The sequence below is a fragment of the Oncorhynchus masou genome, chromosome 3, assembly GCF_036934945.1.
Source record: "Oncorhynchus masou masou isolate Uvic2021 chromosome 3, UVic_Omas_1.1, whole genome shotgun sequence".
Lineage (NCBI taxonomy): Eukaryota > Metazoa > Chordata > Actinopteri > Salmoniformes > Salmonidae > Oncorhynchus > Oncorhynchus masou.
This window is the reverse complement of record NC_088214.1, coordinates 13,470,350-13,484,885: the sequence shown is the minus strand read 5'-3', so window position 1 is coordinate 13,484,885 and position 14,536 is coordinate 13,470,350. Positions and strand designations below refer to the sequence as shown.

Below are 14,536 nucleotides of genomic sequence, written 5' to 3'. Positions count from 1 at the left end.
CTCCTCCCTCCTTTCCCCTTTCTCCTCCCTCATTTTCCCTCTTTCCTCCCTCTGTCCTTTCCACTCTCTCCTCCCTCCTTTCTCCCCCCTTAGTCCTTTCTCTCTCTCCTCCCTTCTTTCTCTCTTCTCCCTCCTTTCTCTCTCCTCCCTCTGTTCTCTCTCTCTTCCCTCTCTCAATTCTCTCTCTTCTTCTTTTTTTCTCTCTATCCTCCCTCCTTTCTCTCTCCTACTTCCCTCCTTCCTCCATCTGTCCTTCCCACTTCTCCCTCCCTCCCTCCCTCCCTCCCTCCCTCCCTCCCTCCCTCCCTCCCTCCCTCCCTCCCTCCCTCCCTCCCTCCCTCCCTCCCTCCCTCCCTCCCTCCCTCCCTCCCTCCCCCTCTCCCCTCCCTCCTCCCTCCCTCTTTCCTCCCTCCTTTCTCTCTCCTCCCTCCTTTCTCTCGCTCCTCCCTCATGTTTCTCCTCCGCATGCTTGTGTTAAACCATCCATCTCTCTCTCTCTTCATTTCTCCCCTTGGGTGGGTAAATAAATCGTCACCTCCCTGCTGTGCCCTGAGACCAGAGAGAGACATCAGTATTCTCTGTCTGCCAATGCAGAGGCTAAGCATTTCACATCCTTTACTCTGTTCTTTCCTATTTCCATTCCTCATCCCACCTTCCTCTCTCTTTTTCCAGTGTTCTCAATCATTTTCTCTGTTTCTGTTAAACATTGCATTCAGAAAGTATTCAGACCCCTTCCCTTTTTCCACATTTTGTTACGTTACAGGAAAATTCTAAAATGGATTAAATACATTTTTCCCTCATCAATGGTTGGACATGGTTTAGAAAGGCACACACCTGTCTACATAAGGCCCCACAGTTGACAGAGCATGTCAAAGCAAAAGCCAAGCCATGAGGTCGAAGGAGACAGGATTGTGTCGAGGCACAGATCTGGGGAAGTGCACCAAACACATTTCTGTAGCATTGAAAGGTCCCCAATAACACAGTGACCTCCATCATTCTTAAATTAAAGCAGTTTGGAACCACCAAGACTCTTCCTAGAGCTGGCTGCCTGGCAACACTGAGCAATCAGGAGAGAACGGCCTTGGTCAGGGAGGTGACCAAATCAAATCAAATTGTATTGGTCACATACACATGGTTAGCAGATGTTGATGCGAGTGTAGCGAAATGCTTGTGCTTCTGGTTCTGACAGTGCAGTAAACTCTAACAAGTAATCTAACAATTCCCCAACAACTACCTCATACACACAAATCTAAAAGGGGTGAAAGAGAACATGTACATATAACTATGGATGAGCGATGGTCGAGCGGCATAGGCAAGGTGCAGTAGATGGTATAAAATACAGTATATACATATTATATGAGTAATATAAGATATGTAAACAGTAAAGTGGCATTATTAAAGTGGCATTATTTAAAGTGGCATTGTTTAAAGTGATTAGTGATCCATTTATTAAAGTGTCCAGTGATTGGGTCTCAATGTAGGCAGCATCACTGAGTTAGTGATTTCTGTTTAGCAGTCTGATGGCCTTGAGATAGAAGCTGTTTTTCAGTCTCTCGGTCCCTGCTTTGATGCACCTGTACTGACCTCGCCTTCTGGATGGTAGCGGGGTGAACAGGCAGTGGCTCGGGTGGTTGTTGTCCTTGATTATCTTTTTGGCCTTCCTGTGACATCGGGTGCTTTTGGTGTCATGGAGGGCAGGTAGTTTGCCCCCGGTGATGCGTTGTGCAGACCTCACCACCCTCTGTTGCACCTTCTCCACCATGCAGACTGTGTGGGTGGACCACCCTGTGACTTTCCACCTTCTTCACTGCTGTCTCTTCGATGTGGATAGGGGGGTGCTCCCTCTGCTCAACAAAAATCTCCTTTGTTTTGATGACGTTGAGTGAGAGGTTGTTTTCCTGACACCACACTCCCAGAGCCCTCACTTCCTCCCTGTAGGCTGTCTCGTCGTTGGTGATCAAGCCCACTACTATTGTGTTGTCTGCAAACTTGATGATTGAGTTGGAGGCGTGCATGGCCACACAGTCGTGGGTGAACAGGGAGTACAGCAGAGGGCTGAGCTCACATCCTTGTGGGGCCTCAGTGTTGAGGGTCAGCGAAGTGGAGATGTTGTTTTCAACCTTCATCACCTGGGGGCGGCCTGTCAGAAAGTCCAGCACCCAGTGGTCACTCTGACAGAGCTCCAAAGTTCCTCTGTGGAGATGGGAGAACCTTCCAGAAGGACAACCATCTCTGCAGCACTCCACCAATCGGCATTTATGGTAGAGTGGCCAAACGGAAGCCAGTCCAAAGTAAAAGGCGCATGACAGCCCGCTTGGAGTTTGCCAAAAGGCACCTAAAGGCACCATCCGTACGGTGAAGCATGGTGGTGGCAGCATCATGCTATGGGGATGTTTTTCAACAGCAGGGACTGGGAGACTAGTCATGATCGGAAAGCTGAACGGAACAAAGTACAGAGAGATCCTTGATGAAAACCTGCTGTAGAGCGCTCAGGACCTAGGGCAAAGGTTCACCTTCAAAAAGGACAATGACCCTAAGCACACAGCCAAAACAGCATCATGCTATGGGGATGTTTTTCAACAGCAGGGACTGGGAGACTAGTCATGATCGGAAAGCTGAACAGAACAAAGTACAGAGAGATCCTTGATGAAAACCTGCTCTATAGCGCTCAGGACCTAGGGCAAAGGTTCACCTTCAAAAAGGAAATGACCCTGAGCTCACAGCCAAAACAATGCAGGAGTGGCTTCAGGACAAGTCTCTGAATGACCTTGAGTGGCCCAGCCAGAGCCCAGACTTGAACCTGATCAACTATCTCTGGAGAGATCTGAAAATAGCTGTGCAGCAACACTCCCATCCAACCTGACAGAGCTTTAGAGGATCTGCAGAGAAGACTGGGAGAAACACCCCAAATACAGGTGTGCCAAGCTTGTAGCGTCATAGCCCAATACGTCTAGAGGATGTAATCACTGCCAAAGGTGCTTCAACAAAGTACAGAGTAAAGGGTCTGATTACTTATGTAAATGTGATTTCAGGTTTTTTTTTATACGTTTGCAATCATTTCTTAAAAACAGTTTTTGCTTTGTCATTATGGGTTACTGTGTGTAGACTGATGAGAAACATTTTTTTAAATACATTTTAGATTAAGGCTGTAACGTCACAAGAAGTGTAGAAAGTCAAGGGGTCTGAATTTTTTCCGAATGCACTGTATATCCCTCTACATCTATGTTCAATCTCTCTCTCTTTTCCACCTTTCCACTCCATCATGGCATCCATCTCAGCAGCTCAGCAGCTCAGCAGCTCAGCAGCTCAGCAGCAGCAATAGCGTGGCCCAGGCAGCCTTCACACTAACTCCACTAAAGGGGGGGTGTGTGTGTGTGTGTGTGTTACAGTTCTGTACTAACAGGGTTATAGGTGGGCCAAATGTAATTACTTTACTATTTCATGCTCTCTGGCTGGCACAGAGAGAGAGAGACAGAGAGAGAGAGACAGAGAGAGAGAGACACAGAGAGACAGAGAGAGAGAGAGAGAGACAGAGAGACACAGAGAGAGAGAGAGACAGAGAGACAGAGAGAGAGAGACAGAGAGAGACACAGAGAGAGAGAGAGACAGAGAGAGAGACAGAGAGAGAGAGACACAGAGAGACAGAGAGAGAGAGAGACAGAGAGAGACAGAGAGAAGGAGACAGAGAGAGACAGAGACATAGAGAGAGACAGGAGAGTCACATACTGCGGTTGCACCCAAACGGCTCTTATCTGCATGCCCAGACTTATGACTAAATCACACAAGACACGCCTGTATCAGCAAAAAACAATAACATATAACAATGGACAATTCTCTAAGTAAATACAGCACGGCATGTCTCAATTCATTTCCCCACTACAGTGTGTGTGTGTGAGTGTATGTGTTTGTGGGTGTGTGTTTGTGTGTGACGGTTCAATGTTTACCAGATGGAGGTCTGGATCTGAGAGGAGAGCAGAGTTGGTCTGGACTTCCTTCTAATGGACATTTCTATCAAAAAGGGAAATGTCTGGCAAAACAATGACTTGATATCAGAATAGGAAAAAAGGTTGCAGATTGTTGGGGAGGATCTTGCATCAACATGTTTATCTTCCTGTTAGGGGCATTGCAAAGCCGATTTCCAATGAGGTACAACTCTCCTGTTTAGGACCCACATTCAGACTGACCATATGGTTGTAGGGCTGGCCAGCTTCAGTAATTGGTGTGTATTTTGGGGGTGAATGTAACATTTCTCCAGCCAGACGAACCCCTTGGAAACACACAGAGAACACTATGATACACAAGACTTGATAGAAAGAGGAGATGAAAACTGACCAGATAGAGAAGGAGAGGAAGGGGAAGAGGGGGGAGAGAGAGAGTAATGGAGATTGAGAAAGAGAGCGAGGGACAATGATGTGTGATGTAACAGAGCTTCTGGCAGCGAGGAGAAAAAAAACCTGATTGCCACTGTCATAACATATTATGATCACTTACGTCAGGTTACAACAGCTGACCTTAACAAGGTCAGGTTAGGTCATTAGCAGCCATCAATCCAGCCATGGTTAGTATCGCTTCAGCCCCAAATCACCATACGTTTTAACACAGTAAGCCGATATTGTTGCTTTATCACACAAGACAAAACTTAATGGAAGCACTGTATTATCACCAGGTTGTTACTAGACTATTACCATGTTTTAAATCAGGGCTGGGCAGAATCTCCAGGAGCAGAATATCATTACGGATTATTTGCAATGATACAAATACAATAAAGCTTGCAATTTTAGCCTAAATAATATACTCATCATAATGAGCTGAACCAAAGGAGCACACGGCGTAACACAGCACAACAACATAACAGACAGACAGACAGCTAGAGACAGCTACAACAACATAACAGACAGACAGCTAGAGACAGCTACAACAACATAACAGACAGACAGACAGCTAGAGACAGCTACAACAACATAACAGACAGACAGCTAGAGACAGCTACAACAACAGACATAACAGCTACACAACATAACAGACAGAGACAGCTACAACAACATAGACAGACAGACAGCTAGAGACAGCTACAACAACATAACAGACAGACAGACAGCTAGAGACAGCTACAACAACATAACAGACAGACAGCTAGAGACAGCTACAACAACATAACAGACAGACAGCAACAACAACCAAACAGACAGACAGCTAGAGACAGCTACAACAACATAACAGACAGACAGACAGCTAGAGACAGCTACAACAACATAACAGACAGACAGCTAGAGACAGCTACAACAACATAACAGACAGACAGCTAGAGACAGCTACAACAACATAACAGACAGACAGCAACAACAACCAAACAGACAGACAGCTAGAGACAGCTACAACAACATAACAGACAGACAGCAACAACAACCAAACAGACAGACAGCTAGAGACAGCTACAACAACATAACAGACAGACAGACAGCTAGAGACAGCTACAACAACATAACAGACAGACAGCAACAACAACCAAACAGACAGACAGCTAGAGACAGCTACAACAACATAACAGACAGACAGACAGCTAGAGACAGCTACAACAACATAACAGACAGACAGACAGCTAGAGACAGCTACAACAACATAACAGACAGACAGCTAGAGACAGCTACAACAACATAACAGACAGACAGCTAGAGACAGCTACAACAACATAACAGACAGACAGCATAACAGACAGACAACAGCATAACATAACACACAGACAGCTAGAGACAGCTACAACAACATAACAGACAGACAGCTAGAGACAGCTACAACAACATAACAGACAGACAGCTAGAGACAGCTACAACAACATAACAGACAGACAGCAACAACAACCAAACAGACAGACAGCTAGAGACAGCTACAACAACATAACAGACAGACAGACAGCTAGAGACAGCTACAACAACATAACAGACAGACAGCAGACAACAACAACATAACAGACAGACAGCAACAACAACAACATAACAGACAGACAGCTAGAGACAGCTACAACAACATAACAGACAGACAGCATAACACAGCACAACAACATAACAGACAGACAGACAGCTAGAGACAGCCACAACAGCATAACAGACAGACAGCAACAACAACCAAACAGACAGACAGCTAGAGACAGCTACAACAACATAACAGACAGACAGCTAGAGACAGCTACAACAACATAACAGACAGACAGACAGACAGCATAACACAGCACAACAACATAACAGACAGAGAGCTAGAGACAGCTACAACAACATAACAGACAGACAGCAACAACAACAACCAAACAGACAGACAGACAGCATAAATAACACAGCACAACAACATAACAGACAGACAGCAACAACAACCACACAGACAGACAGACAGACAGGCGGACAGCCAGACAGCCAGACAGACAGACAGACAGCATAACACAGCACAACAACATAACAGACAGACAGCAACAACAACCACACAGACAGACAGACAGACAGACAGACAGACAGACAGACAGCATAAATAGCACAGCAACAACCAAACAGACAGACAGACAGCATAAATAACACAGCACAACAACATAACAGACAGACAGCAACAACAACCACACAGACAGACAGACAGACAGGCGGACAGACAGACAGACAGACAGACAGACAGACAGACAGCATAACACAGCACAACAACATAACAGACAGACAGCAACAACAACCACACAGACAGACAGACAGACAGACAGACAGACAGACAGCATAACACAGCACAACAACATAACAGACAGACAGCAACAACAACCACACAGACAGACAGCATAACACAGCACAACAACACAATAGACAGACAGCAACAACAACCAAACAGACAGACAGCAACAACAATATAACAGACAGACAGCTAGAGACAGCAACAACAACATAACAGACAGACAGCAACAACAACCAAACAGACAGACAGACAGACAGACAGACAGACAGACAGCATAACACAGCACAACAACATAACAGACAGACAGCAACAACAACCAAACAGACAGACAGCGAGAGACAGCTACAACAACCAAACAGACAGACAGAAAGACAGACATACAGCATAACACAGCACAACAACATAACAGACAGACAGCAACAACAACCAAACAGACAGACAGACAGACAGACAGACAGACAGACAGACAGACAGACAGACAGACAGACAGACAGCATAACACAGCACAACAACATAACAGACAGACAGCAACAACAACCAAACAGACAGACAGCGAGAGACAGCTACAACAACATAACAGACAGACAGCTAGAGACAGAAACAACAACATAACAGACAGACAGCAACAACAACCAAACAGACAGACAGACAGACAGACAGACAGACAGACAGACAGACAGACAGCATAACACAGCACAACAACATCACAGACAGACAGCAACAACAACATAACAGACAGACAGCGAGAGACAGCTACAACAACATAACAGACAGACAGCTAGAGACAGCTACAACAACAAAACAGACAGACAGCTAGAGACAGCTACAACAACAAAACAGACAGACAGCGAGAGACAGCTACAACAACATAACAGACAGACAGCTAGAGACAGCAACAACAACATAACAGACAGACAGCAACAACAACCAAACAGACAGACAGACAGACAGACAGACAGACAGACAGACAGACAGACAGACAGACAGACAGACAGCATAACACAGCACAACAACATAACAGACAGACAGCAACAACAACATAACAGACAGACAGCGAGAGACAGCTACAACAACATAACAGACAGACAGCTAGAGACAGCTACAACAACAAAACAGACAGACAGCTAGAGACAGCTACAACAACATAACAGAGAGACAGCGAGAGACAGCTACAACAACATAACAGAGAGACAGCGAGAGACAGCTACAACAACATAACAGACAGACAGCTAGAGACAGCTATAACAACATAACAGAGGAAATCCTACAATCACTATTTTATAGGCTGTAAATCATATTCATAAAGTTCTAGATGAAATGTGGCCGTGTTACAGCCACGGACATATGTGTTTACACTCAGCATCGTGACATACAGTACACATACATCATTACATACATCATCACGACAGCCTGGGAAATCAGCTATGAAATGCTGCTGGCAGTATAGCATAACATTCATGACAGAGGGTTGAGCTGTGCTGACTGCAAACTCAACTCTACCAACTCCCCATACAGTAGGCTACCAATTACTTCTCTGGTTGGATACAACTACAATTACAGCTACCAACTACTTCTCTGGTTGGATACAACTACAATTACAGCTACCAATTACTTCTCTGGTTGGATACAACTACAATTACAGCTACCAACTACTTCTCTGGTTGGATACAACTACAATTACAGCTACCAATTACTTCTCTGGTTGGATACAACTACAATTACAGCTACCAATCACTTCTCTGGTTGGATACAACTACAATTATTGCTTCCAATTACTTCTCTGGTTGGATACAACTACAATTACAGCTACCAATCACTTCTCTGGTTGGATAAAACTACAATTACAGCTACCAATCACTTCTCTGGTTGGATACAACTACAATTACAGCTACCAATTACTGCTCTGGTTGGATACAACTACAATTACAGCTACCAATTACTGCTCTGGTTGGATACCACTACAATTACAGCTACCAATTACTTCTCTGGTTGGATACAACTACAATTATTGCTTCCAATTACTTCTCTGGTTGGATACAACTACAATTATTGCTTCCAATTACTTCTCTGGTTGGATACAACTACAATTATTGCTACCAATCACTTCTCTGGTTGGATACAACTACAATTACAGCTACCAATCACTTCTCTGGTTGGATAGAACTACAACTACAGCTACCAATCATCCACTCTGGTGGAAACAACACAATTACAGCTACCAATCACTTCTCTGGTTGGATACAACTACAACTACAGCTTCACATTCATCCACAGGTAAACACACACTCGCTCACATTCATCCACAGGTAAACACACACACTCGCTCACATTCATCCACAGGTAAACACACACTCGCTCACATTCATCCACAGGTAAACACACACACTCGCTCACATTCATCCACAGGTAAACACACACACTCGCTCACATTCATCCACAGGTAAACAATCACACTCGCTCACATTCATCCACAGGTAAACACACACACTCGCTCACATTCATCCACAGGTAAACACACACACTCGCTCACATTCATCCACAGGTAAACAATCACACTCGCTCACATTCATCCACAGGTAAACAACACACTCGCTCACATTCATCCACAGGTAAACAATCACACTCGCTCACATTCATCCACAGGTAAACAATCACACTCCTCTTTCCCACTCTGATCTGTTCTCTCTCTCCTAACCCTGGTGAGATAGTGTCAGACTGGTCAGGGTAGAGAGCCGTGTAATGACACACACACAGTCATCTATTGACCTCAGTATGTTTATGAGTTGGTATGTTTATGTCTGTGTGTATGAGTATGTGCAAATATCTGATTGCATCTGTGTGTGCGTGTGTTTGTGTGTGTGTGTCACGTTTACACCTTTGTGTATGAGTGCGTGTGTGTGTTTGTGTGTGTTTGGCTCATGGTTACTGTCAGTAGAAGTTAACTCACCCAGGACTGAAGTGTGGTCCCTGTTCCCTCCTCATCGGTGCCTGTGTGTGTGTGTGTGTGATGTGTGTGTGATGTTTGTGCGTGTGATGTGTGTGTGTTTGTGTGTGTGTTCCCCGACACTGTGTCCCTCTCTTGTCTCTGTCCATATGTTTGAGAAGCTCTACACGTGCCAGTCTTCCTCTCCTCCAATCCTCTGGTCTTCAGATCCCTTTTCTCTCTCTCTTCCTCAGCGTCCCTCGTTCTCAGCCTCTAGCATCAGCAGCTGTGCCAAACAAGCCACTCATCCCTCCTTCCTTCACTCTCACCTACGTCTCTCTTCCAGTTTTTTTGCAAAAACACACAGACGGAGGAGGGGCGGGGTGTGGGATCTCCTCCCAAGAGTCGGTGCTCCTCAGTGGGGGTGTGTGCTCACCGTCTCCCCTGGAATGGGTCTGGTTCTCTGTCTGTGTGTGAGAGAGAAAGGGAGCTCTGTTGCTGTAGCTGTTGACTCTGCCTCTTTTACAGGGTGCGTCTCTCTCAGTGTCAGCGTCTCACTCGCTCTCGCTCTCTCCCTACTCTTACTCTCTCCCTTCTCTTTCTCTCGCTCTCTCCCTTCTCTAGCTCTCTCCCTGCTCTTTTTCTCTCTCTCTCGCTCTATTTCTTTTTCTTTCTTTCTCTCTCCCTCACTCTCTGTTTGCCTCTGTCTCCCAGTCTCTTCTCTCTCATGCTCTCTCCGCCTCTTTCTCTCTGTCTCTCTCTTTTGCTCTCTCCCTCTCTCTCTTCATCGCACTCTCTCTCTCTCTCTCTCTCTCTCTCTCTCTCTCTCTCTGTCTCTCTCTCTCACCACTCTCTGTCTAACTGTCTCTGCCTATTGCTGCTGTTGGGCTCAGGGCTAAGGGATCTTCTTGCAAGAGTCAGACGGGAACAAATTCGTAACATTGTAATACATAAATGTCAACCAATCACATGTTTGAGGGAGTGAGAGAGAGAGAGACAGAGAGAGAGAGAGATACAGAGAGACAGAGAGACAGATAGAGACAGAGAGAAAGAGAGAGACAGACACATAGAGAGAGAGAAAGAGAGACAGAGGGACAGAGAGACAGAGAGAGGGAGGGAGGGAGGGAGGGAGGGAGGGAGGAGGGAGGGAGGGAGGGAGGGAGGGAGGGAGGGAGGGAGGGAGGGAGGGAGGGAGGGAGGGAGGGAGGGACAGAAAGACAGAGAGAGAGAGAGAGAGAGAGAGAGAGAGACAGAGAGCAACAGAGAGACAATGTTAACACATGTTTCCCATGCCAATAAAGCCCCTTGAATTGAATTGAATTGAATTGAAATTGAATTGACAGAGAGAGAGAGAGATCACCCCAATCCACAAAGGTGGAGACAAATTTGACTCCAATAACTACCGTGGAATATGCGTCAACAGTAACCTTGGGAAAATCCTCTGCATTATCATTCACAGCAGACTCGTACATTTCCTCAATGAAAACAATGTACTGGGCTTTTTACCAAATTACTGTACAACAGACCATGTATTCACCCTGCACACCCTAATTGACAACCAAACAAACCAAAACAAAGGCAAAGACTTCTCATGGTTTGTTGATTTCAAAAAAGCCTTTGACTCAATTTGGAATGAGGGTCTGCTATACAAACTGATGGAAAGTGGTGTTGGGGGTTAAACATGCGACATTATAAAATCCATGTACACAAACAACAAGTGTGCGGTTAAAATTGGCAAAAAACACACACATTTCTTCACACAGGGTCGTGGGGTGAGGCAGCTTAAGCCCCACCCTCTTCAACATATATATTAACGAATTGGCACGGGCACTAGAAAAGTCTGCAGCACCCGGCCTCACTCTACTAGAATCTGAAGTCAAATGTCTGCTGTTTGCTGATGATCTGGTGCTTCTGTCACCAACCAAGGAGGGCCTACAGCAGCACCTAGACCTTATGCACAGATTCTGTTAGACCTGGGCCCTGATAGTAAATCTCAGTAAGACCAAAATAATGGTGTTCCAAAAAAGGTCCAGTCACCAGGACCACAAATACAAATTCCATCTAGACACTGTTGCCCTAGAGCACACAAAAAACTATACATTCCTTGTCCTAAACATCAGCGCCACAGGTAACTTCCACAAAGCTGTGAACGATCTGAGAGACCAGGCAAAAAGGGCATTCTATGCCATCAAAAGGAACATAAATTTCAACATACCAATTAGGATTTGGCTAAAAATACTTGAATCAGTCATAGAGCCCATTGCCCTCTATGGTTGTGAGGTCTGGGGTCCGCTCACCAACCAAGACTTCACAAAATGGGACAAACACCAAATTGAGACTCTGCACGCAGAATTCTGCAAAAATATCCTCTGTGTACAACGTAGAACACCAAATAATGCATGCAGAGCAGAATTAGGCCGATACCCACTAATTATCAAAATCCAGAAAAGAGCCGTTAAATTCTATAACTACCTAAAAGGAAGCGATTCCCAAACCTTCCATAACAAAGCCATCACCTCCAGAGAGATGAACCTGGAGAAGAGTCCCCTAAGCAAGCTGGTCCTGGGGCTCTGTTCACAAACACAAACACACCCTACAGAGCCCCAGGACATCAGCACAATTAGACCCAACCAAATCACGAGAAAACAAAAAGATAATTACTTGACACATTGGAAAGAATTTACAAAAAAACAGAGCAAATTAGAATGCTTTTTGGCCCTACACAGAGAGTACACAGTGGCAGAATACCTGCCCACTGTGACTGACCCAAACTTAAGAAAAGCTTTGACTATGTACAGACTCAGTGAGCATAGCCTTGCTATTGAGAAAGGCCGCCGTAGGCAGACATGGCTCTCAAGAGAAGACAACCTATGTGCACACTGCCCACAAAATTAGGTGGAAACTGAGCTGCATTTCCTAACCTCCTGCCCAATGTATGACCATATTAGAGAAACATATTTCCCTCAGATTACACAGATCCACAAAGAACTCAAAAACAAATCCAATTCTGATAAACTCCCTTGTCTACTGGGTGAAATTCCACAGTGTGCCATCACAGCAGCAAGATTTGTGACCTGTTGCCACAAGAAAAGGGCAACCAGTGAAGAACAAACACCACTGTAAATACAACCCATATTAATGCTTATTTATTTTCCCTTGTGTACTTTAACCATTTGTACATTGTTACAACACTGTATATATATATATAATATGACATTTGCAATGTCTTTATTGTTTTGAAACTTCTGTATGTGTAATGTTTACTGTCCATTTTATTGTTTATTTCACTTTTGTATAGTGTCTCCCTCACTTGCTTTGGCAATGTCACACTTCAGCTGGCTACTGTAAAGTCACACACACTATAGCTGGCTACTGTAAAGTCACACACACACATGCTGTAGCTGGCTACTGTAAAATCACACACACTTTAGTTGGCTACTGTAAAGTCACACACACTTTAGCTGGTTACTGTAAAGTCACACACACTTTAGCTGGCTATTGTAAAGTCACACACACTTTAGCTGGCTACTGTAAAGTCACACACACTTTAGCTGGCTACTGTAAAGTCACACACACTTTAGCTGGCTACTGTAAAGTCACACACACTTTAGCTGGCTACTGTAAAGTCACACACACTATAGCTGGCTACTGTAAAGTCACACACACACATGCTGTAGCTGGCTACTGTAAAGTCACACACACTTTAGCTGGCTACTGTAAAGTCACACACACTTTAGCTGGCTACTGTAAAGTCACACACACTATAGCTGGCTACTGTAAAGTCACACACACACATGCTGTAGCTGGCTACTGTAAAGTCACACACACTTTAGCTGGCTACTGTAAAGTCACACACACTTTAGCTGGCTACTGTAAAGTCACACACACTTTAGCTGGCTACTGTAAAGTCACACACACTATAGCTGGCTACTGTAAAGTCACACACACACATGCTGTAGCTGGCTACTGTAAAGTCACACACACTTTAGCTGGCTACTGTAAAGTCACACACACTTTAGCTGGCTACTGTAAAGTCACACACACTTTAGCTGGCTACTGTAAAGTCTCACACACTATAGCTGGCTACTGTAAAGTCACACACACACATGCTGTAGCTGGCTACTGTAAAGTCACACACACTTTAGCTGGCTACTGTAAAGTCACACACACGTTAGCTGGCTACTGTAAAGTCACACACACTTTAGCTGGCTACTAAAGTACACTTTAGCTGGCTACTGTAAAGTCACACACTTTAGCTGGCTACTGTAAAGTCACACACACTTTAGCTGGCTACTGTAAAGTCACACACACTTTAGCTGGCTACTGTAAAGTCACACACACACATGCTGTAGCTGGTTACTGTAAAGTCACACACACTTTAGCTGGCTACTGTAAAGTCACACACACTTTAGCTGGCTACTGTAAAGTCACACACACTATACAGTGCCTTGCGAAAGTATTCGGCCCCCTTGAACTTTGCGACCTTTTGCCACATTTCAGGCTTCAAACATAAAGATATAAAACTGTATTTTTTTGTGAAGAATCAACAACAAGTGGGACACAATCATGAAGTGGAACGACATTTATTGGATATTTCAAACTTTTTTAACAAATCAAAAACTGAATAATTGGGAGTGCAAAATTATTACTAGGTTTATAACATGTTCCACTATAATAACCATGACACTCTAACTAGGTTTATAACATGTTCCATGACACTCTAACTAGGTTTATAACATGTTCCATGACACTAACTAGGTTTATAACATGTTCCATGACACTCTAACTAGGTTTATAACATGTTCCACTATAATAACCATGACACGCTAACTATGTTTATAACATGTTCCATGACACGCTAACTAGGTTTATAACATGTTCCACTATAATAATCATGACACTCTAACTAGGTTT

General features: G+C 44.5%; 1 protein-coding gene across 2 annotated transcripts in view; it reads right to left on the bottom strand.

The window, feature by feature from the left end:
- The window catches only part of LOC135510586 (leucine-rich repeat and immunoglobulin-like domain-containing nogo receptor-interacting protein 3), a 112,466-nt gene extending 102,019 nt beyond the window's left edge, over positions 1-10,447 (bottom strand). Inside the window, exon 1 of one of the 2 annotated variants that reach the window (XM_064931628.1) lies at positions 9,647-10,447. The gene's annotated coding sequence lies outside the window, so the exon portion shown is untranslated. The remainder of the gene's footprint in view (positions 1-9,646) is intronic. The other variant, XM_064931619.1, reaches the window with a different exon arrangement.
- Positions 10,448-14,536: the final 4,089 nt, after the last annotated feature.